Genomic DNA, 26918 nt, shown 5'->3' on the forward strand with positions numbered 1-26918 from the left:
AAACTATCTTACTTTATAAATTTAAAACATTGACAAGAAACATTTTATAAATAGTTATTGGTGAGTTGAGGATAGTATCTATGTTTTCTAAAAGCTCATTGATTTAACATATGATTTAGGATATTAAAATTAATTTGTCATTCATATATCATCTACATGCATGCTGTTTTTTTCAGGTAGTGTATCTCATAAGACAATTTAGTGGTATCACTCAGTATGAAATATTTGGAGATGGTTGTACTAGTATTTAATAATGTACTTTAAGATTACGGCCCAAGTCTTCATCAGCTTGATTGACATCATTCTGAAGAATGTAATACTTACTCTGGAAATGAACACATTTGTTTACATATATACTTCCAAACTACGGCCATCAACAAATAGTAATTCCTAAATCATATTTTCAATGTTTTCCCCTACCTCTGGCAGCAACATAGTTTGCTATTTTTATTTTTTTCCCATGGGAAATCGCAAATTTTTCAAACAGCACTTAAATACTAGGTGTTTCCTGTTTGTTTTTGTTTGTTTGTTTGTTTGTTTGTTTTTAATGGGGAAGATATGTTCAAGTATTTATTCTTTGCTATTGCAATAAAATATATAACATTTACAATCTCAGCAGTAGTTATTTTTAATTTCTTTTTGAAGTTAGATTTATGAGCTGAAATCAACTTATTATAACCCCTGAATCAATCATTAACAAATGAAGGATTTAAGTTTGGGAGATTTTATATTATGACCTAGTATGAAAAGACAGTTTATCAAACCTTACCTTTTACTACTCACTAATATACAATTTCTGCTCATTTATGCCTCCTCTTCTTATAGTTCCATTCTTAAAAGGCAGTATAAAATGTTTATTAAAAATGAAGACTCTTCACCCTCGGTATAAATCTGAATTATAAGTCTTATTAACTATTGACTGTAATAAAGGCATTTAATATTTCTATGTGCAGTTCCCTCTTAGTACAATGGGGAGTGCTACCTACTTTACAGTGCTGTAAAAAATTAAAGTAATAAATTCAGTCATTCACTAAATATTTTCAAATTACTTACAATGTGTTACACCCTGGCAAAAGGAAAGTGGTTGGCGATTATATTAGAGAGGTATGGGGAGAAGTTCCAGGCTTTGTGAAGCCATAACAAAGATTTTGGATTTTACTCTGCATCAGGAAGAGGAATATTAGAGTATTTTGTGCAGAATAATAACATGGTCTGTCTTGGCATTCTATGACATTGTTCCTCCGGTTTCTTGTGGAAGAAGAGACTATAGGAGAGCATGGTTACGCGCAGGAAGACAAACTAGGAGACTGTAGAAATGGCCCAGGAGAAATGGCTGTGGGTTAGACGAGGCTACTTGTTGATGGCAGATGTGATAAAAAGTGTTAGATTCAGGATATATGTTGAAAGTAGAGCCCACAAGATTTGTAAATAGATAGCCCACCAAAATGTTTTTGATCAACTATAAGAGTAGATTTCATTTTTACTGAGATGAGAAAGCTGAGATAACAGGAGGACTTTATTTGGGAGAGGGCATGGTCTGGGTGTGGCCCAGGGCATGACCTGTCTCATACAAAGAGTACAATAAGCATGAGCTCTCGTCTTTTCCACCACACATACTATTTCTATCCCTGTGCACCTTCAACTTTGCTCTTGCTCCTTGCCATTCCCCAATTTTTCTTTCCTTCAGAAGCCAGTTAGAAATTGATCTTTACTCTCGCCCAAATGCCTTTGCCTTTTATAAAATCTTAAATGTGCATATACTCTATAGATTTTCTCATGTAATTCTATGTTGTATTATATTTTTCTGTCATTAAAGAAACTGTAACATTGTGAATGTGCTTGGAAGAGTTCGCAAAGCCACCATATCACATATCTCTAAAACTTTCAGATGAAACTTATCAGGCACACCAATAATTAAACCCTAAGCACAAGGGAGCAGGTGTCACTGTGAAGTATTTATTACACAATTTTCCCCCTCTGAGAATACTTATAGACAGCTAGATGTTGGTATGCCTATAACTATAGGATCATATATCTACCAAACAACATACCAAGTTTTATTTAAAAATGGTCATTTTCTTTATGGGGACAAATATTTAACAAATGTGTTTATTAAATATTTCTGATATATGTTATTATACGTTGGAAGCTTATTACCTCTTCCACCATAGATGTTCTCTTGAAATTCACATGTGATTAAAAGCCTTCATATTTTCCAACTCCTATACCTCCATTCATAATGTCACTTACCTGGAACTCCTTGCCCTCCATCTTCTAATCTTTCTTATTTCAGGTCTATGACCAAGTAACCAGTCTATTGACTACTATTAAGACCACTTCCATAACCCACTGTTCCAGAATATGAGACAAGGACTTGCTTGCTAGTAACTTCTTGGTCAAGCACAGAAGGGGAGAACAAAAAAGAATGAAACAAAGAAGAGAAAGCTAGATAAAGGACATCATCAAGCTGGTTACCATTGAAGACAATTGGGCCTCAACCCCACATGGGGACCTCTGAGGAACCATGTGAAATACCCCACAGTATTATCTGCCTGAGACAGGAATGAGGGACTGTTTTACTGGTTTTATTCCATTCTCTATTTTCAAGGAGAGCCCCAGGGAGCATAAACACTTCATGTCTCCAGGTGTGTTTTTTGTGTGGGCTAAGTGGTTAGTTGGGCTACTGCATCCTTTGTGGTGGTGCCAGAGAGGACCGGGACAGAAAAGGAGAGATATGTCTATAATAGCTGAGGCTGGTGGCATTAGCCTACATTTGTATGCAGCTGGGTGCCCCAGCAATGCCTGGAGCAAACAGATGATCTTATAAGATGTGGGAAGGGCTATAAAAGATTTTCTACACACAGAAAGTATACTTTCAATAGTGAACATGATTCTTCTTTAAACTAGTTCATTTACCAATGTTTATGCATTATAAAATAGATCTTACATATTTTTTGTTGATGTTGCTAATCCTCACAGGAGAATATTTCCTCCCCCTTGATTTCTGGAGAGAGTGGAAGGGTTCAGGAGAGACAAGAGAGAGAAATATTGATGTGAGAGAGACACATTGATTGGTTGCCTCCCACATTCACCTGGACCAATGTTAGGAATCAAGCCTGCAACTCAGGTACATGCGCTTGACTGGAATCAAACCCAGGACCCTTCAGTCCATGGGGCAATGCTCTAACCACTGAGAAAAACCAGCTAGAGCTAGATCTTACACATTTTGTATTGAGTATGTATGGTTCATTTTCAGTTAACCTCTACCAAACATTTCTTAGTTTGTAAAATTACAGTTGTGTTTCCATTATCAGTGTTTCAATGGTGCAGCTGCCTCCTCAGATTTACTTCCTAGTTTTAACTGATTATCTAGATGGTTTTTGAAGGAGTGGATTAAAATTTAAAAAATATAATTATCATAGTTGAGTTAGTGTTCTATGTATGTGTCATCAAAGTTTCTTTTAGCAGGAATGGTTTATATCAGCACTTTAAAATCACCAAGGCTGCACATATGTTTGAGGAATATAATTGGCTGCATAGTTTGGTTATTTTAGAGAGAATGAGAAGAGAACCATGGCCTTTATCTCCATGCTGCATCTCTCTTCCCTAAAGAGTTTCTCTCCACCTTTCCAAGGCCTTAATTCCATAATTGAGATCCTTTTCTGCAACTCAGGCTTTTACCCCTTATTACAGTGAAAATAATACATTCTTTAGGCCTTAATAATATTTGCACTAATTAGATCCTCACCTGAAATTAAGTTATGATATTAATACTTAAGGATAAGAAGATAAATGGGAAGACACTAGTATCATAAGCTATGAGTTGGACTTTGATGATGGAAAAATGGCTTTCTATTTCTCAATGTTTCCTAGAGCCTCTCTTTGGAAGAAGGAAGTAGTATTAATATTCAATTGAAGAAAAATTAGAACAAATGGAGAGTAGAGAAAAATAGGAAAAACATTTGACATAGTTTGGTAATGAACCTATAAAAAGAGAAGGGTAAGGAGAAAGATCCAGTTCTTGCTTTGCTCATTTACCCTACTAAAAAAATTGAGTATTTTATTGAAGATTTAAAAAGAAGGCAAGTTTGAAATAAGAAGGAACAAAAATACTTTGCATTTGCCAGCTTGAGACTGGCTAACACTGGTTCCTTTTCCTGTTTTTATTGAAATTACATTTATTCATTCATTCTTTTGATAAATATTCATAGAGAGCATACTATTTGTCAGATCCTGTCATTTGAGAAAAATCAATATTATTGACCTATTTCAAGAATCTTACTAGTACAGCAGAAATACATTCAAAACTATTATAACCTTTAGCAATAATCAAATTAATTTTCCTCATTGTAGAGAAATGGGGAAATGCTTACTTCTTATCATATAGCACATTAATTCCCAATTTAAAATCATGCCTCAGAAAGTCTGATTCCCACTCAGTGCTCTTTTCCCTAAATGGGAATTAAGACACTTCCCATATTTCTAGGCTTAATTTCTTTCACCTACCATGGTGAAAAACTCCTGAGAATGTTTAGGTCTCATTGCACAATGAAATGAGTAATATTAGAATTTTGAAAAGTATGACATTGATCCAGAAAATCAAGGAGATGCTCTTATCTTCTCCCTAGGTAGGCTCCAAAATAACAGATTTTATGTATTATTATTATTTCTTTCAATTAAAGTTGACACACAATGTTATATTAGTTTCAGGTGTACAACAAAGTGATTAGAGATTTATATAACTTCCAAAGTGATCACCCCGACAAGTCTAGTGCTCATCTGAGACCATGCATAGCTATTAGAGTCTTACTGTATTCCCTAAGGTGTACGTTACATCCCCAAGCCTATTTTTATAAATGACAGTTTGTATTCCTTAATCCTTTCACCTTTTGCACCCATATCTGCAATCCACCTCCCACTTTGTGACCATCAATTTGTTCTCTGTATCTATGAGTTTATTTCTGTTTTGTTTATTTTGTTTTTTTAGATTCCACATATAAGTGAAGTTATATGGTTTTTGTCTTTGTCTGTATAACTTATTTCACTTAGCATAATACCCTTTAGGTCCATCCCTGTTGCTGCAAATAACAGAGTAATATTCCATTGTATATATTACCACCTCTTCTTTATTCATTTGTCTGTTGATGGACAATTAGTTTCCTTCCATATTTTGGCATTTTTAAATAATTCTGCAATTAACATGGGAGTGCATATGTATTTTTGAATTAGTGTTTTGTATTTCTTTGGATAAATACCCAAAAGTGCAATCACTGGGTAATATGATAGTTCTATTTTTAATTTTTTTAGGAAACTTCATACTATTTTCCATTGTGGCTGCACCAATTTTCAATTCCACCAACAGTGTACAAGGGTTCCCTTTTCTCCACATCCTCACCAACACTTTTTTGTTTATTTATTGATGATGGCCATTCTGACAAGTGTGAGGCTGGTTTCTCTTTAGATTGGAAATATCTTCCTGAAGTAAATAAAATTCACTATAAAGAAAGCAAGTCTATTATTATTATTTTTGTGGTAATTTTAAAAGAGCATCATGGATGGTGGTAATGACAGCAGGACCTGGCATGAAGGTCTACTGAATTGATATTTTTTAAAAAGTTGGTGAATCCTAGAATTTCTTCAGTGACAAATTCGATTCATAAATCTTCTTATAAACTTTAGCTCTGTGTTCGGAGACAGCCATTTTGAACCACAGCTTTGCAGCTTATTAACTTGGATAATTTACCCAGCTTCAGTTAGTCCCAATTTCTTTATTTGTAAAATGGAATAAAAATAACTCCTTGCTTTAAAGTTAAGTGATTATTAATAATATATTTTACCAACTATTGTTATAAATTTTTATTTCAGGTTTTATCACAAAGAAAGGCCCATTATACAACACTAGCACATTTATAGCGGTACAGAATATAAGATTTACAGCTCAAAAATAAATCACTGTAGTATACTTTAGTTTCAGGTATTACAGTCTAATATGGTGCTAATACCAGACAAATCACAGGAATCAAAACATTTTAACCAGTGTATCTAAAATGGTTAGCATGCCTCAGCACAGTCTCTCAAGACAATGTACTATCTGAAAATTAAGTTAAATTAAGTTTTAGATAATACCTTTTTTTCTTTCATTATATTTTGATGTTCTGCGAAACTTAATAGTTTACAAAATTCCTAGTTCTCATATTATTTTGTTTTTCACATTAACTTGCTAAGCATCCGTATATAAAAATGAATTTATTATTCATGATATTTCTATGCAATAGAGAGGCATTTACTGACTTGGAGGTAATATGGATAAAAGGTATTGTATGGTTTCATCACCTCTATTACCTTAACTGTCTCACTATGTCCAGATTTCACTTCACTTGAGCCATTTTTAGCCTTTCCATTCATGCTGCCTCCTTTGGGTTCATAAAGACTAATTATAAACTTATATAAAATTAAATTTGATATAATTCTATCTGCTTCCTAAGCATTGAGCTCACTGTTTCCCATATCACTATTATCTGGCAAATCAGAATTATTCACTGCTTTCTTGCACTCCCCACAACTTGATTTTATGTGTGGTCATTCATTGTTTCTCATATCTGAACAGTCCTGTCCTTGCTCCTATTTCTGTATCCCATCTTTAACATCAGCTCATATGGCAGTTGTAAAGAGAACTGGCTACCTCTGCCCCACTGCCATCTTACCAGAGTGAGACTGTCTGTAAAGGAACACACTTTTGAAGTCAATCTTTACATTAAAATTGATAAAACTCTATTATCCATTAAAATTAATACTTTTGCTTGGAAATGTGCATATGCTTAACTGAACAGAAAATTTAAGGGAACTGGCACATCTCCACATCAATAGATGGAAAAATTGAAAGAGAGAGAGAGAGAGAGAGAGAGAGAGAGAGAGAGAGAGAGAGAGAGAGAGAGACTGAGCAGATGATCCATACTGACTTTAGAGAAGGGGTCCTGGAGTACCTAAGTCATCTGCAAACTTGGGAAGCAAAATACATCATTAGTGAAATCCAGGGGTTCCTGCACATACACCAACTTCAATCTGATGAAGAAAGCAGGGGGATGCAGGGGATAGAGAGACTTCAGGAACAAGATTTCCTCTTGTCAAAGATCCTTTTCCCTTGTGACCTGTGGTATAGTCTGCAGTAGTGAGAGACTAATTTTTTACTCCTACCTTGCAATCCCCTTTTGGGATGTTTTTCATTTATCTGTAAATCCTGGTTGGATTCAGAGGAGACTGAAGGGGCAAAGAAGTATAGGGTGGGCAGTCCTTGTCACATCAGGTTCGCATTCATTCCAGGAGAGTAGTTAACCATGAATCTGGGTTCTATTTCTGACCAGACATATAGAAAAAGATATAATGATGATACGAAAACCATGTAATCACCATGATGAGATCACCAGGAAAATGAAGTATTGGCAAACAATTCTCCAAGACAGTTCTTCAGTTTTTTTTTAAGTATGTTTGTGAACACCTAAAGTAAAATTGCCTTGGGAGGTAGAGCTAGAGGTAATAAAAAGGATGACTCCACCCAGCACAAAGGCTGGGCTTATTTTCTGGATGCCCTTAAAAAATTAGTTCAGGGCTTTCCCAAATGCGTGGTAAGTCTGTGCTTTGCCATCCACCTGAGTCACTCTGCAACGTTTCCGTGGGTCTTGGGGGGAAAGGGGAAAATAATGGAAACATGATGATGCTGTTATATGTTTGTGCCATGAGCAGTAACATCCTTTGTATCTGACTCAGGATCACATGTCTTCCAACTAGCATCCATAGAACTTTGGCAAACCAACTTGTGAATTTGCAATTAAGGTAAAATTTCAGAGTCTTTGCAATTCTTAAAAATATAAATGAAGAGAAATAAAAGAGACAGTGGCATCTTGGACTTGTCAACATGTACAAGTTAAGATAGGTAAAGGATGCAGGAAAGGAAAATAAAAAAGAAGAGCCAGTCATATAGGAACAAATCCAGAAGAATTCATTTAAATATTTTTTTTCATGGAATCTGATATTGAAAATGTTTAAAATGTGAGATTGTCTTTATTCTTCTGATGAATAGTATTTGGATATATAATTGGCCACTGGGTCTACCAAGTGATAGGAACTAGTTACTCAACTAGAGCTAAGTCAAATACTGGGAATTTTTCCTAAGAGATTAAGAATCCATTCCCACTGACCATCACTTATTTGTGAAAAAACTAAATCTTTTTAAAATAAATAGACACTGCTAATGTCATACAAATAATGCAAATGGTTGTGAATTACCTGGGAAGGCTATTTTTTTAAACTAATTTTTTAAAATAATGTTGATTCAGATGAAATTGTAAGAGATAATATGGAAATATCCTGTTACCCTTCACTCATCTACTCCAGTGGTAATGTCTCGCATAACTATGATATAATACACAGTCAGAAAATTGACATTTTTGAAACCCATTTACTTTATTCAGTTACCACCAATTTTGCAGACATTTATGGGTATGAGTGTATGTAGACCTTGCAATTTTATTATGTTTATTCATGTGGTCACTACCACATTTAAGGTGCAGAACAGTGCCAGCACAGGATTCCTTTGCTGCTCTTTTATAACCAGAGTCACCCCTCCTCTCTCAAATAAGAATGAGCCAAATAAAACAGAGAGAAGAAGAAGTTGAGCAGAAAAAGATGTACAAGAGTTATGTGGAGTGAGAAAAGTGTCAAGCTTAAAGAACAGCAACTTTTACTTTATATCACTAGTTTATTTTCTTTTGCATTATTATGGTTGTACTTATAATCTGCCTGAATTATTTTTGGGGTGATAACAATTTATATGGCTAGTAATAGATGGATGGATGTGTGGATGAATTGATAAAATACATATTTTATTTTCAACCTCTTTTTATTTTATCACTTATAATGATTCATCATAAATTTACTATACAAATATTAAATGTATTAAAATTTACTTATTTAAATAAGTAATTTAAAAAATTAAATCTAAATTCTGATGAACTATGACTATATGATCAATGCAAATATCATCTTTTATCCACTCCCAGGTCCCTGTTTGTAAATTATGTTATGACAGACCCAATGGTTTAGATGGCAATGCTTTGTAAATAGACTACTACTGTACAAATGTTTTTATTATATAAGTTACAAAGTAATACATGTCATAATTGACGTAAAAAGCCATGTCAGTTTAAGGTGAGACTAGGAACATAACCTTTGGCTAGAACAGGGGTGGGCAAACTTTTTGACTCGAGGGCCACAATGGGTTCTTAACCTGGACCGGAGGGCTGGAACAAAAGCATGGATGGAGTGTTTGTGCGAATTAATACATGTTAACACTGCTGCTGGTGAAGGAGCGGAGGGGAGAGCAAGAGAACCCTCCGCTCTTTCAGCTTCGCAGGCTGGATAGAATAGCTGAATGGGCCAGATCCGGCCCGCGGGCCGTAGTTTGCCCACGGCTGGGCTAGAAGGATAGTTTGCGCTTTAGACAGGTTGTCTATGATCTCATCTAACAACCCTAACCCTCACCTTTCTCTAAATGTATACCAATTCCAAGTAACACTTCTATGTTTTTTGAGTACTGAAAACTTAATAATGTCAAGACAGAAATCTTCGCTCTCCTTTCTGACTTAAAACCGGTTTCTTTCTTCTTAATCCCATTGATAGCCACCCATTTCTGCAGGTCCAAGCCTAAAAGTTATCCTTCATTCCTTGCTTCTTCAATTCTCATATTACAACACCAGTCAATCTTGTTGAATCTGCCTTAAAAACATCCTGAGTCCAAAATACATTGCAGAAATGGCCTCTACTATTATTACCATTATTGCTATTCCCTCACTTGTAGCTAGAAGTAGTCATATAATATCCTATCTAATAATAGACAAACATGGTAATTAACCATACCTCCAACACGCTTCCCATTGGCTAATCAGGATGATATGCGAATTAACTTCCAACCAAGATGGTGGCCGGCAGCCAGGCAGCTGAAGCGAATAGGAGGCCTGCTTGCTCCAGTGATGGAGGAAGCCAAGGTTCCCCGCCTGTGGCTGCCGGCCTATGAGCTGCAACTCTAAGCAACTATGTTGCAATTATAGAAGCTAAACAAACCCCAGAAACCTGCTTTCAGCCATCCGGGCTTCAGCCAGCAGGATCGCAACAGTGTTACAATTATAGAATCCAAAAAAAACCCAGATCTCTGCTTTCAGCAGCCAAGGTCTCAGAGCTGGAGCCGAGCTTCAGAGCTAAAGCCGGCTCTCAGCTCCAGTAACAGCCATAGAAGGTAAATAAATCCCAGAATAAAAAAATAAAAAAGAAAAAAAGGAGTGGTTGGGAGCCTCAGTTGCCCGCCAGCCTAAAAACACCCAGGCTGGCCAGGCACCCTAGTGGAGACCCCCATCCTGAAACAACAAGATGGTGGCTAATTTGCATACTGAAGGCGGGGGCAGCGGGCAAGGCTGTCCGTGGTCCCAGGACCTGGATCTGTGACCCTGCCAGACGGGGGGCAGTGCTTGAGGCTGTCCACGGTCTCAAGACCCGGATCTGTGACCCTGCCAGGCAGGGGGCAATACTTGAGGCTGTCCGCGGTTCCAGAACCTGGATCCATGACCCTTCCTGGTGTGGGGGGTGGGGGGGGCGCAGCTCGCATGGATCGGCCGGGGTTGGGCAGGACAGGATGCCTGGCTTCCACCCAGCCCCAGTCACTCTGGGCAGGTGAGCAGCACAGAGAGCCTCTGGACAGGGGAGACAGGCCGGTGGAGGGCAGCCTGTACTCCCCACATGGCGGTGGTGACAGCTGTGTGCGCACAGAGCAGAGCCTGCAGGCTGAGCTGAAGTAGCGCCTGCAGGCCATCAGCACCCAGGAGTGGCTGCGCAAGACCCGCCTTCTGGCCCAGAAGGTGCAGGATCACAGGGACAGCCACCTTGGCGGGCCAGACTGACCTCCTCCTGGCTGCACCACGGGGGTTTGAGGATCTGCAAAGCCAGAGGCCTCCGGTGTGCACATCCCCACCTGGCATGCGAACATCCCCCAGCACACTGTTACCCTCCCACACCTGCAACAGTTGCAAACCAAGGCATGCACAAGTGCCCCCCGCCTCTCCACTGCACTTCCATCAACCCAGCATGCCTAACACCCCCACAGGATGTGCACACATCCTTTCTGATGCACTCACGTCCTTTGGAGAGTGTGTGGGTGGTCTGGGTGCTGAGGGTGGGCGCCTGTGAGATGACAGTGAGAGGGCGGAGTGGTGATGCCCTGTTCCCACGGAGGCCAGTGCAGCTACGAGATCACCTCAGGGGAGGTTAATGCAGGTGCTGAGGCAGGAGCAGGTGCAGACAGACACACCTGGTGGGCCCAGGCGGCCCTCGCTGAGGTGCCTTCGGTCAGCATTCAAGATCAAGAACCCAGAGGTGGAGAGGAATTCCGTCTTCTCAGTGAAACAGTGGGATAGTCAGGGCGACTGTAGAGGAGGAATGTGCACTTTGGGTGCCAGCACCCATGAGTGAAGGCTGCCCTGACTGAGCCTCGCTTGCTTGGGGCCTAGCGCACTCCTGCCGGGCAGCAGGTGACAGGACGTGCTTTTCCGAATTAATGAGAGAAAACGTTGATTCTCCTGCTGCCCACGAAGGTGGAAAGTGAAGTGGGGAGACATGTGGGGAGTGAGCGAGGTTCCCTGTCTGGGGGTTCCAAATCTGCTGTTGGTTTCTTTCACCGCTGACTAGGGATATATAGGGTGCCCCCCAAAATGAATACACACTTTGAATACCTACTAATTCCAATGGTTTTAAGCATAAGAAAGAAACAACAATGGAGCTCTTATCTGTTAAAAGTGTGGGCACAAACAGGTAGTTGGACATTCCCTGAGGGGTCTCAGATTGGAGAGGGTGAAGGCCAGACTGAGGGGCCCCTTTCCTCCCCTACCCCAGTGCACCGGGCTACTAGTGTAAATATAAATATTGTGTAGTAATTCCAGAAAGGTTATTTATCTGAGCTGACTCAACAAAAAGTAAGGCTTGTTTTATTTTGTTTTTTTCCTTCCATCATATGTCCTCTTTTTCAGAATACACAATAGGAGGCTTAAAGTCTAGAAATGTTATATCACTTGTCCATACCTTGCACTGTACATCTCCTAGTCTGTGTTTCAACACCAAAAACGGACCTTTTTATGAGCCAAGTGCTTATTTTATTTTTTTCTATTATATTCACTAGTTTATTCTGTTCATCAGATTATGTATTCACTTGATTTTTAGATTCACTTGTTGATAGATGTGTATTTGTTGTTCATAATTTGTATCTTTACTTTTTTCTTCTTCTTCCTCTTCTTAAAGAATACCTCTCAGCATTTCATATAATACTAGTTTGGTGGTGATGAACTCCTTTAGCTTTTTCTTATCTGTGAAGCTCTTTATCTGACCTTCAATTCTGAATGATAGTTTTGGTGGGTAAAGTAATCTTGGTTTAGGTTCTTGCTATTCATCACTTTGAATATTTCTTGCCACTCCCTTCTGGCCTGCATAGTTTCTGTTGAGAAATCAGCTGACAGTCATATGGGTACTCCCTTGTAGGTAACTGACTTTTTTTCTCTTGCTGCTTTTAAGATTCTCTCTTTGTCTTTTGCTCTTGGCATTTTAATTATGATGTGTCTTGGTGTGGTCCTCTTTGTATTTCTTTTGTTTGGGGTTCTCTGCACTTCCTGGACCTGAAAGTCTATTTCTTTTACCAGGTAGGGGAAGTTCTCTGTCATTATTTCCTCAAATAGGTTTTTAATATCTTGCTCTCTCTCTTCTTCTGGCATCCCCATAATTCAGATGTTGGTACACTTGAACTAGTCCCAGAGGCTCCTTATACTATCTTCATATTTTTGAATTCTTTTTTATTTTTGTTTTTCTGGTTGGGTGATTTTTGCTTCTTAGTATTTCAAATCTTTGAGTTGATTCTTGCAATCCTCTAGTCTGCTGTTGGAACTCTGTATAATATTCTTAATTTCAGTCAGTGTATGCTTAATTTCTAGTTGGTCCTTTTTCATAACCTCGCAGGTCTCACTAGATTTCTTGAGGGTCTCACTAAATTTATCGGCAGTTTCTAGAAAATTCTTGAGAAACCTTATAAGTGTGGTTTTGAACTCTATATTCAGTCGTTTTCTTTCCTCCATTTCTTTCATTTGTGACCTGTTTCTTTGTCTCTGCATTTTTTATGCTTTCCTGTGTTGATAGAGTGGCTTTCTGTGCTAGGTGTCCTATAGGGCCCAGTGGCTCAGCCTCCCCAATTGCCTGAGGTGGACACTCTTGGTGCACCCCTTTGTGGGCTTTGTGCACAGTCTTGTTGTAGTTAAGCCTTGATTGTTGTTGGTATCACTGGGAGGAATTGACCTCCAGGCCAATTGGCAGTGAGAAATCAGCTGTGTCTACAGTGGGAGAACTTATGTAATGAAGACACCCTTCTGGAGCAAGACTTGCTTCAGTGGGGCTTTGGTGCTCACTGAGTCTGCCCCCTGGGTGTGTCTCTATGGATCTGAGGAGTTGTGATCTGGATGGTCCCACTCTGACCACTGGGTACACTGGCTCTTGGATCTCTAAGGAGGTGCTAATTTAGCCTCTGCCTGAGGCTACCCAGCAGGAGCTATGGAGAGATCTGCAGATTTCTTTGTTTGGGATTTTGACCCAGAAAAATAAAGAGAATAAAAACAATTTTACTGAGTGCTGAAAACTGTGAGTTTACTTTAGGGATTGGGTACTAACCTGAGGACATTGTATCACAAATATTCAGTTCAAATTCTACTTCCTATGGGAACCTTTTCAGATTAGAGACTGCGCCTGAATTAAAAGCAACTTCCTTGTGTTCTAATTAGAGCCAACTGCATGCCACTATTATATCATTTATATCCCTGCATTGTAATTAGGTTTTTAAATTATGTCTATCCAAGTATACCGGAATTCTCTTAAGATAGGGCTTGCATCTTACATTTCGATATATTGACAGCTAGGCCTAAGTATGTATCATATGCTCAGTGAATATTGATTGGTTGAATAAAAGAATAACTGATTCAAAGAATGAATGGTGTGGGAAAAAAGGAATGGGTGACTTACTTATCATTTTGTTAGGACAGATATAATAGCACAGAGTAGTTGAAAATTGCTTAGGGTTACCCAAAATGTTTGACAATAGAACCAAAACCTTGCTTATTGTTTTATTATTCAATCAGCAGTTTGTACATTTTATGAAGCTCTGCAAAAGCCCTAGAAATGGAGTCATGTAATCTTGCTGCAGTATCCCAGCTTTCTACTCTTTAAAACGGGCACCATTTTACCTATATTAGAAAATTGTTGCTGAAGTAGTAAATAAATCATAACGTTTTAATATTAAAGTTTTCAACATATTCCATGATTTATAACAAGTAAATATTTATATTTAAAAAATTACATTTCACATATCTTAAGTAGTCACAGCTTTTAGGTTACATAGAATCAAATAAACATTGATGTAAAATATTCCTGATTCATAAGATGCATTCTTATGTCTGTTTATAGTTTTGCCAATGGGGAGTAAAAAATGTGATAAATTATATGCAGATTGATTTTAGATAATAAATGCTATCTTGCTTTGCAGAGATTATGTCAAAGCTTAAAATCTATTTAAATCATTTCTCAAGGTCATTTTATTTTCTTCTTTCTGTTAAGTGTTGGTAACGTATTTAAAGGTCAGATGTATTAATTAACCTTTTTGAGGGTAAGTATAGTTCAGTTATGTGCTGCATTTATAGCAATTAATTTTTTAAAACCATAGGATTTCTGTAGTAAAAGATACATTCCAGCAATGACAATTGATAGAACAAGAAAGCAAGCTGTGTTTCCAAATACATTTTTAGAGCTTTCCGTTAAGCCTATGTTCTCAGTGTCTGGTGGTCTATGGGTGGCTTAATAAATAGGTGGGAGGGAAAAATGAAGAAAAATTCTAGAAGTGGAAATGAAATTTTATTGATCCCCAGCAGATTTATTTTTATTACAAACTTTTCAGCTCTTCCAAAAAATCTGAGCCAATTGACATGAATTCAGAAATGACATTTCTGGTGAGTTTGCTTTATTCCCTAAGAATTACAAGTGAGAGCATTTCTCCTAAACTAAGCTGTAGAAACACACATTCCTTTTTGCTGACGCATTTTTAGTTAATGTTGGAGATAAGCATTATCTTATATTTTATGCAATATAATAGAAAAAGTACATGCTCTATGTGAAAGAATAAAATATTGTGTTCATTCAACAAAATTTATTGAACATTCATTATGTGTACCGTTTTATGATTCAGAAGTCTGTGGGGGATGTAAAGCTGTGAAATCATACACCCTTAGCTTTAAAGCTTACATTAAATTAGAAGAGACAAGGTACAATGGAAAAACAACAAGAAAAGCTGCTAGTAAAATATTTGTGAAATAAAAAAAAGTGAGATTATTTTGTTGGAGAAATCTATCCATTGGTTGGTAAAGAAGTAGTCATGTGCCACGTAATGACATTTTGTGATGGATCACATATGTGTCAGCAGTCCCATATAATAAAAGTGTAGTATGCAAATTGTCCCCTCGACCAGAAGTTGTCTGGGAGTTTGACCAGGAGGTGGTGTCAGCCAGGGGAAGGGAGGGAGTACCCGGCCAGCAGCAGGCAGCTGCCAGGGACCCTACCAGTGCACAGATTTCATGTACTAGGCCTCTAGTAAGATTATAATGAAGTTGAAAAATTCCTCTTACCTAGTGACATTGTAGCCTTCTAACATTGTAGCACAACTCATTACTCAAGTGTTTGTGGTGATACTGATGTAAACAAACCTATTGCAGATGAGTCTTATAGAAAATACAATTATATAGTACATATTACTTGATAATAATAATAAGTGACTATGTTTTTGATTTATGTATTTACTATTTTACTTATTGTTATTTTATGGACTGTATACCTCCTACATATAAAAAATGTTTTGCTGTAAAACTATATGCTTTGTTACTCAGGCAGCAGCCTTATACAAGTTGTGTTTACTGTGATTCTTGATTGCATTACTTTTTTCTGTGCTTGATTTAATCTCATGTTGTTCTGTACAGGAACATGCTATACAGGCTTATAGGCTTAGATGCACCCAGCTATACCAAATACCCTAGCTGTGCCAGGCTATACCATATACATTTGTGTTAGTACACTCTGTGATGTTGGCATGATGAAATCACCTAACAACACATTTCTCAGAATCTGTCCCCATATACAGATATGTAGACTGATATAAAATACTCAAATGTACCTTATTAAATAGTGCCTTAATTTGTATGTGCGTATAGGAGTTCACTGCTTCAGAATATTTTCAATATATTATTATTATTTTTAAAGGATTTGTATTGCTATCAGAGAGGAAGGAAGAGGGTGAGAGAGATAAAAATATCAATAATGAGAGAAAATCATTGATCAGCTGCCCCCTACTAGGGATTGAGCCCACAGCCCAGGCATGTGCCTGGATTAAGAATTGAACTATGACCTCCTGGGTCATAAGTTGACACTCAACCATTGTGCAACACTGGCTGGGCTCTATATATTATTTAAGTAAAATAACAACCATGGCTGCATGATGGCATTATTGTTTGTTTTTTCCTTTATAGATAAGGAAAATGAAGCTCACTGAAGTCAGTTCACTAATTTAAAAAAACATACATGTTTCTCCATTACAAATTGATGTAACAACACTGCTTTCAACTGTAAATCATTTTTATATGCATGTTTAATTACACGCAGGGTAGTATGAGAGACAATATAGCAATGTAGTTAATAGTTTAGGAACTGGAATCAGAGACAGCTGATATATAGTTTGTTTTGGACACTTAACCAGCTATGTTACCTTAGTCAAGTTCCCTTTGAGAACATTTATAATCTAGATAATAGAAATAAGAATAGTAATTGCCGCACAAGGCAGTGTATCAAATAAGGTATTTCCAATTACGAATACCAGAACAGTGGCTTAAATAACACAGACATTTTTGTAAATTAAGATTTTACTTTTTAGAGTAGTTTAAGGTTCAAAGCAAAATTGAGGGAAGGTACCACAATTTCCCATCTACGTTCTTCCCACATGCATAGTCGCCCCCATTGTCAGCATCGCACACCTGAGTGGTACATTTGTTAGCACTGAGGAAACCACATAGACACATATTTAATAGCCAAAGTCTATAACTTACATTATAGTTCATTGTATGAGTTTAGGCAAATATTTAATGGCATGTGTCCATCGTATGTTATCATAATATTTTACCACATGAGAAGTCCTCAGTACTCCACCTATTTATCCCTTCCTATACTGTAACCCCTGGCAACCACTGATTTTTTTTTACTGTCTCCATAGTTTTGCCTTTTCCAGAATGTCATATAGTTGGAATCCTACAGTATGTCTTTCTGATTGGCTTCTTTCACTTAATAATGTGTTAGATGGACATGAGCAGAAAAAGGACGATGGGCCAGGTACAGAAACACACCAGGGCAGAAAACCCTGGTGTGGAGAGTGGCTACAGTGTTTGGACAGGTTCAAGCCTCAGACTTATGAGAAGGCACGGTGCTTTCGTGGCAAAGCCATGTGCAAGTCCCAGCTTGGAGGGCAAAGCCCTCCCAGCACAATTATAGCCAAAGGCTATAGTTGTAAGCTTGACCTTATGGTCTGAACTTGTGGTCCCATGTGGCTGAGTGATGTGAGCTTGATAGAGTTCAGGTGCATGTAATTGAGTAGATTCGAAACCCATGAGAACATTGTAGACATCTTGACCACGCCCTTACTTTGCCTCGTGGAATCTGGCTATAAAATAAAGACTCTGCTTGCAGGCTGTGGTGCTGTCTCTCCATCCGAGAGGGCAGCATCCCACCTAGCCCCAGCTTTATTCTCTTGTCTGTCTTTTCTAATCCTTCCCCACTGCCCCTCAGGTTCACCCATGGCCGCGCTGAGCCCGGCACACCCTGGATACCTAGCAAGGGGCAAAACTGGGAAAACAGAAACCTCACCCCCAGGGTAACCTATCCTTCCCTAGCATATCCCTGGTCATGCTTTTTGGATCCTCATATTGCTGGTCAGGTGGTTTAGGCCCCTTGACCTTTTCCTCCCTGAAATAACATCTAGTCCTCAGTTGTGTTTCAGCTCCAGGCCCAGAAAAGCAGCAAAACTAGACAAGTCATGCCTTGCCTGCCTCAGGAGCAACTAGATTGACTAATAACCCCCTGCCCTGGCACTGACCAGTGGAGACCACGACCCTGAAAGAGCACACCGGAAAGCTGATGGATATCCTATTGAGACACTCTGCTGAGACCTTCCCTAAGATTTCCATCTGCTGTAGAGATATAAATACCCTCAGAATGAAGGGCCCAGTGCCATTTCTCCCTCAAGGGAGAGCCATTCCTTTCCCCTCTTCTTCCTCCACAGCTGAGAATCCCCTAACCTCAAGGGACCCCAGGAAGCTTGCAAACAGGGGGCATTGGACAGCCCTAAAAAAAAAAAAAAAAAACCTTAAAATAATTTACCCGAGTACTAGGAATCTTTAAATATTCAGCAGGTTCTCAAATAACATCCTCCTTTCATTAAACATTGTTTTCTTATAATGCTGATGAGCTGCCTTAGGAACTTTACTCCTTTATATCAATTAGCCTACTTAAATGTGGTTTCCTTCTACATCGTTTCACTTAAAGTCACAGTTACATTGTAGTGCTTAAGGAAGATAACACTCTAAACTGAAAACAGAAAGCATGAATATTTTTCAGGCAAATTTTAATATTTAAATCCTAGAGTTTGGAGTGAATTCATGCATTTATTTATTCTTTGAGGGTAAATCCTTGCATACTATTTTCAAAGACAATCTTGTAAGTGAGGCATTTGACTTTCACAACTTTTGCGGACCTTATTCTTCCATTGGGCTTGAGCATAAATATTTCATAATGCCAAGTGTAAAATATTTAAATGCCTTATTTCACACCACTATGATATATATATTAAATGTTTCAGAAATACTCTAGTGATTATGTTTCCTGGAATGTTTTATACATGTATTGGAATAGTGCTTTAAATGGATTATTGACAATTCCATTTCATCATATAAATTATACATGTTTCATAATACAATATCAAGTGAAATGTTTTGAAAATGAATGACTACTGAATGCAATCATGATATCAGTTGTAAAATTAATTTTTACTTTGAATCATAAAATGCTTTAAATATTTACCATATTTCATGGGATCTAAGTTGCAATCTACGATAACAAAAACGATTATTTTATGTACCACCAAAAAAATGTGTCTAATTATTAATAAATTACCAACCATAAGAAACACTAATATATATATATATATATATATATATATATATATATATATATATATATACACATATATACCTAGGTCTTAACATTTATGACAATAGTATAAAATAACTTTATCATTTTTATGCATGATCTACTGCCCAACCTTTATTTTTGTATTTAGTACCCTTATTTAGTACCTTTATTTTTGAATTTATATTATTTTCATTTGATCTGATTTTCTGATTAGCATTATATGTTATATCTTATACCTCAGAGTAGGATTTTCTATACTTTTAGCTTTACCATAATAATCACTTTCTCTTAATATGCACTTTTGTTGAGAGAAATGAAGACTTTATCCTTTAGCTACTGTATTTTAACATAGCAAAAGCATTTTACTAAATGGTAAAACAAGAGCTTTTTTCTGTGAGATTCATCCTATATAGTAGAAGTGTAGTATGCAAATTGTCCCCTCAACCAGAGTTCTTCCAGGAGTTTGACAGGGGGTAGGGGTAGGGCTGGCAGGGGGAAGGGAGGGAGTACCCAGCAGGCAGCCGGCAGCAGGTAGGGACCCTACCAGTGCACGAGTTTTGTGCACTGGGCCTCTGGTGTTATATAAAAACTGTAAGTATGACTGGCTTGAAGATAGAGGATGTGCTTTCCTTTTTCTGGATTATTAGTCCTGAAAGATATTCCGCAAAAATGACATTCTGTAAAAGACCTCCATATCTTTGGCTCAATTTGCTGGGAACCTAAAATTGCTCTTACAATAAAGTGTGTGTGTGTGTGTGTGTGTGTGTGTGTGTGTGTGTGTGTGTGTGTGTGTTGGTTTTAAATATTAAAAATGTTGGTTTTATATTTTAAAAAGGGACAAAAATGTAAAGTTCTGTGTAGTTAGTCTTTAAGTTATGTTAAATCAGGAGTGATGAAAACATTTCACCAGATGCATACTGACTCTGGCATTTATTTTTATTCTCATTAGGACAATTCATATTCCAAAATCAGCTAAAGAAAGATTGAGAACTTCTGCCTACTCTCTATAGAGAGATCAAATTAAATATGTACTAGGCACCACGCTGGTAAAACTGGACTTCACAACATCAAGGAGCTTACAAGTTTGTAAGATGAAGAGGATGTTGAGGGAACGTTGGTAGAAGGAAATTGAGAGTCCCTGGAAAAAAGATTCAGTGTGGAAAGTAAAAGGCTATAAATATTCTCTAATAGTACAGGGGTAGAGGAAGAAATTTCCATTATAATTATTAAAGTAATTATTAGAAGTTTTTTAGCATGAAATTGAAATAAAAAGGGAGATGTTTGAGAAGACAAATGTTTGATAAGGAAGATTCAGGAGATAGCAGACTCTTGCTGTGGTCCAGATCTAGGATAGTAAGGGCCTAGAATAAGAGATAGAGATGAACAAGAAAAGCAAGAGATTATTGTAATATATATTTGAAAAAAATTTTAGAATTTAAAACTAGTAAAATTATATTAATATATTGTAATTTGACAAGGTAACCAAAGTATATTTTTAGAATCTTTCCTGTTTTGACATGTTTTTATCACAGTACACAGCAAAATCCTCATTGAGCTTTGTATTGGGATAAAAAACATTATATATATACATATATTTCTAAAAGATATCTCAATATTCTTTATTTGGAATTATACTACAATTTTAAAGATACAAATATTACCCAGTGATGAATTAATAACAAAACAATTTGTGACTTGTGATAAAAATTTAGAGTAACCATAAGACAACATTCTCTTATCTGGGAGCTAAAAATGCTGTCTGTGTTACACAAAGTTGAGAAAACAAACTAAAGACTTATGTAATGTCCTTAAGCTTTGAATAATGGTGAAATAACATTCAATCAGTGAAAAAGATTTACACTTGTGAAAATATGTCTGCTTCAATATTATTTCTACTGTCAAAATGATATTTATAAAAATTTGGGGGTATGGGCAATTGCTTAGAAATCACATCCTCTCAATAAAATAGTAAATTTAATTTTTATGAACAAATCAGAATTAAGACTAAAAATCATTTACATTGTTCTAGTCAGGTTTGGCTAGTTTATGCTCTGGTAACAACCTCCAAATCTTTGCAAATTAAAACAAGAATGGGCTTTTTGCTTGCACTATGTATTGATTTTGACATATACGGTGTTTTGTTTTGTTTTTCTGTTGAGCTCACTCATGGAGGTAGACTGAGTCTTCACCATGAACAGTGACTGTCATCATGGCAGCTGGAAAGAGCAAGAAGAATCATGAACTGGCTCCTAAGAACTTGTATGAAAATGACATCTTTCAAATGAACATATAGCTCCTGATGCAAATTAGTTCAGAGTCCAGGGCACAGTTGGCATTCCAGTCCTTTCTCACTAATAGCAAACCTCTCATATTCATATAGGTCTTGCAGAGCAGATGGCTTTTTCTAGCTTTGTTATATAAATGGACTGAAGATTGCTCATGCGTTTTGGTCCCCGTGTTGTTTATTTCTTCACAGTAGGCTAGGGATGTTAGCTTAAAGCCTACCTCCACCAAATTCAAATTTCTACCCATCCAACTGCTTTAAATATAGTCCAATTCAATTAGTTTTATCAACTTAGAATCTGTCTGCTTTTCATATCTTGTGAAACTGCACCCAACATCTGCTAGCCATAGACTAAATGATTCTATAACTTTAACAGATTCCAAAACACGCTGTCTTTCAGAGCTCTGTGGTCCAGACCCTCCCTCACCTTGCCACTGAGTGACATTGCCCAGACAGGCAAATTGGTCTCTGATTTCTTTCCTCGGGGAGTTTTCTTCCCTTCTTGTTCTCCTATAAATTTATGATATTTGAATATAATTTTATTACATTTAAAGAATGAAGTTGTGATTGTTTTTGTTAATAAACTATTTTAAAGCTAACATTTACTGAGTATTTACTTGCCCCAAAATAATTATTATAAGAATAACTTTACATGGTAGATACCCAATTTCATGGTTGAGATAGCATAGGCTTAAAATGTTACATAACTTTTCTAATGTCAACATTGCTGGTAATCACTGTAAATTCTATTTCAAATTAGGCCTCTCAAACTCCAAAACCTTGGCTCTTATTACTATGTTATCCTGTCTCAAATCATGATAAAAATAAAGTTTGATATTATAATTAGTTGCAATGTGATAGCTTAGTAAGACACAAACTATAATGCCTTTTAAATTACAGAAAAAAAAACTAGAAAATCAAGTAGAAATCAATGATTGATCATCATTGTCATTCATGTCACATATATTTCAGTCATGAATATATATGAAATATGTTATTACATGTATTCTTAATATTAATATTATTTAAATTTTATTTCCACAAGCATATAAATCTCCAAATTAAACACATTTATTTGAAAAATTAATAGATAAGTATGTCATTGCATTACTCATCAGTGATATTGAAGAATCATACATAGAAATAGGGCTGCTTTAAACTGATCTAAATGTAACATTAGAATTATTAAAATATTGAAATTCAAAAGCCATTTATGATAATAATTACTTCTGCATTGATCTAGTGTTCAATAATTATATTTAGATAAATGAAAGGAAAAAGATAAAACAGAGCCCATGTAGATATCCATGGCTTATTGTTTATGTTATGTACATAAAGATATACAGGTACTCATGCAGAAATTTCTGTGTGAAATTCTGAAACCAGAGATGCTTGAAATACCTTCATTTCTTGATTAGGAAACTAGATTCCAAAGTTACTCTTAATGTTACACTGTTTCAAATTAATAAAATTTATTTATTTAAATATGTCTTTTGCAAAATTAATCCATGTTAATGTAGTTGGTACAAATATGTTAGCACCTGGCTTTATAGATGTACTTAGATATTTTCTAGATAGTTTTTGCCAGCATGTGGGAAATTTCCACCTTTACATACTGTGTAACTAAAACTTTTACTCGGTATTCTTGAGTTTTCTGGCTGTAATGGGAAGAATATTTTTGGTAACACCCTTGCTGCATCTTTCCCTTTTCTGCAACTGGTTTCTCTGCTCATTATTCACAATTTGGGTCTCAGTGAGAGAAACAGTAAATCTCATATGGTACTAGGAGATGTGACAGGAGAAATTCCTGCAGGAAGAATAGGTAGGAAGGCTGATACTGCAAACAGGAGTGATTGTGAAAAAAACAATTAGGGATGTGGATGACGGGGGGGGGGGGGGGGGGACAAGAAATCAGATACCTGTGTGTGGATCTCTGCTTCAAAGTCAGGTGTCTTATTAAATAGAAAGCACAAAACCAGAACTTTCCCAGTTCCTGTTTAGAAACTTACAATCTTGCTCTGCTGGAGAACTTGAACAGTATTAGCACAGGGATGCCCAAGACAGGTCAGTCTGAGCTAGAACTTCTGACTCCCCACAGCCTGAGTGTGCCACCTGAACAATCAGGAAATAGCCACAGCCCCAAGGTAGGAGCCCTGAAGGTGCTAAGAGAATGAAATGAAGATCTACGAGGGGCTTGAAGTTGGAACAAAGAGGCTTTTCTCTTGCAAAAGGCTATGCGCAGGTCCTGCAGCAGTGGGTGACAACATACAAGGGTGTTTTCACTGCAACCCCAGTCCGGTGATCCGATCAGACTGCCACAGAAAACAGCATAGACACGGTGCAGATCATAGCTCCCATTCTCTCCCCGAGTCATGAAATCAAAGCTACCTGCTCCTACAGATAGGAGTAGGTGTTATCTCCAATAGGAGCAATCTAGTAGGAGTGAGGGATTTAATTGAAAAACTATGTATTTACCTTAAAGAGCTGAAGTATCCAAAGGAGACTATTTAAACTAGAAAATGCTTCAATTCCTCAACTATTCAGGTTGAAAGACTTTCTCCTTTAATACCCAGTAGAGCCTACACTTATTTGTAAGATTTAAATTGTTGCCCTGACTGGTTTGGCTCAGGTGATAGAGCGTCAGCCTTCAGACTGAAGGGTCCCAGGTTCGATTCTGGTCAAGGGCATGTACCTTGGTTGCGGGCACATCCCCGGTGGGGAGTGTGCAGGAGGCAGCTGATCGACGTTTCTCTCTCATCGATGTTTCTAACTCTCTATCCCTCTCTCTTCCTCTCTTTAAAAAATCAATAAAATATATTAAAAAAATAAATTGTTATAAAATACAAAGTGTTGCATATTCTTTGTTCATTTGAGTAGTCAAAAGTAAATATTTTCACTTTAGTATAAATATATCATTAATCTATTATTATTACTGTTTCTCTTTTAATTTGTGTGTGCATATTTCCACTTAATATATTTTTGTATTGCTAAAAAGTGCTAAATAAAAACGATACAAGTAGTGTTACCTTTGTTGTTGCTTTTAGTTGAAAATTTCTATAACAGAGCAACAAATATATTTATCTCCCTTTTTGTAAACTTCCTAGATTGTAAACTTCCATTGCTTCTTATATATATATATTTACCTTGATAGCAGCCTATCACATAAATTGTTATCCTAGACATTGTTCTCTAGGGACACTGTACATACAAAATATTTAGACTTAATCTGTATTTCAAATTGGAAATATTGGCATTTACCATCCACTGGGACGGTGGCTCCCATAGAATAAAACTGTACTTTTCTGTAAATTTCTGCCCATTATGTAAATTCAGTTGTCACATGATCGATACTAGTATATATTTGTTAGGTATTAAATAAATGTAAATCCAGAAAAAACAAAGTCATAACTAGCTGTATTATATAAATATTAGAGGCCCAGTGCACAAAATTGTGCACAGGTGGGGTCCGGCCTGCCTGGCCCCAATCGGGGTGGATCAGGGATAGGCCTGTTGGGAGGATGAGACAGCGGGAGGTTGGTAGGCCAGCCTGCCCTGAATGGGGCCTGATCAGGGCTGTGCCAGCGGGGGGGGGGGGGGGGGGGGGGAGCAGCCGAGTGCGATTGGCTGGCAGGCCCCACTCCTCAAAGGGGTGAGGGGGCTGATTGGGGGTCAGCGGCCAGGGGGAGAGGCCATAGGAGGGGCCATGGGAGGTTGGCTGGCCAGCTCCACCCCTGATTGGTGTGTGTGGGGCCAATCAAGGGCGGAGCTGACTGGGGGGAGGGGCCAAGGCCTATTGGGGTGGTGGGGCCCATGGGGGTGGGACAGGCCAGGAGGAGGGGCTGCAGGAGGTTGACTGGCTGGTCTCACCCCCTATTGGGGTATGGTGGGGCAATCAGGGATGGGGCCAGCCAGGAGGAGGAGCTGCAGGTCCATAAGGGTGGTGGGGGTCCATCTGGGGTGGGGATGGCCAGAGGGAGGGGCCATGGGAGGTTGGCATGCTGGCCCCACCCTCCAATGGGGCTGGTTCACTGGCTGCAGTGGGCATCATACCTACAGGTCATTCCGGTCATTATGGTGTTCTGGTAGCTGGCTTTTTATACTTGCATATATATATCTATATATATATACACTAGAGGCCCGGTGCACAAAAATTTGTGCACTCAGGGAGAAGGGGGTTCCCTCAGCCTGGCCTGTGCCCTCTCGCAGTCTGGGACCCCTCAGGAGATGATGACCTGCTGGCTTAGGCCTGCTCCCGGGTGGCAGAGGGGAGGCCCAATCCCTAGGTGCAGCCCCTGGTTGGGCTCAGAGCAGGGCTGATTGGGGATTTGGGGCGCTGCCCCCTGTCATGCACAGATCAGGGCAGATCAGGAGGTTGCGATGCCACCCACAGTCACATTCAGGGTAGGGCTGATTGGGGGTTGGGGCACCGCCCCCTGTCACACTCAAGGCAGGGTTGATGGGGTGGTTGTGGTGCCACCCCCTGTCACGCACAGAGCAGGGCCAATCAGGGGGTTGAGGCACTGTCCCCTATCATGCACAGAGCAGGGCCCATTGGGGGGTTGGGGAACTCCCCCATGTCACACACAGAGCTGGGCCAATCAGGGGGTTGAGGAACTCCCCCCTGTCACTCACAGAGTAGGGCCAATAGGGGAATTGGGGCACCGCCCCCTGTCACACACAGAGCAGAGCAGATCAGGGGGATTGGGGCGCTGAACCCTGTCACACTCAGGGCAGGGCCGATGGGGAGGTTATGGTTCTACCCCGTCACACACAGAACAGGGCCCGTGGGGGGGTGGGTTGGGGCACCGCCCGCTATCACCCACAGAGCAGGGCCGATCAGGGAGTTGGGGAGCCACACCCTGTCACACACAGAGCTGCAGGGCGATCAGGGGGTTGGGGAGCTCCCCCCTATCAGGCACAGAGCAGGGCTGATCAGGGTGTTGGGGTGCCTTCCCCTGTCACGAACAGAGTAGGGCAGATAGGGAGGCTGTAGCCCCGTCCCCTGTCACACATAGAGCTGCAGGGCGATCAGGGGGTTTGGGCGCTGCCCCCTGTCATGCTAATCCTGGTGCCGGGAGGCCTCCCAGCTCCGTTGATCCCGGTGCTGGGAGGCATATTACCCTTTTACTATATAGGATAGAGGCCTGGTGCACGGGTGGGGGCCAGCTGGTTTGCCCTGAAGGGTTTCCTGGATCAGGGTGGATGCCCTGCTTGGGTGCCTGGCCAGCCTGGGTGAGGGGATGATAGCTGTTTGCATGTGGTCACACCCCGTTCAGGGTGGGGGTCC

The sequence above is a fragment of the Myotis daubentonii genome, chromosome 1 (assembly GCF_963259705.1).
Source record: "Myotis daubentonii chromosome 1, mMyoDau2.1, whole genome shotgun sequence".
NCBI classification, from domain to species: Eukaryota; Metazoa; Chordata; class Mammalia; order Chiroptera; family Vespertilionidae; genus Myotis; species Myotis daubentonii.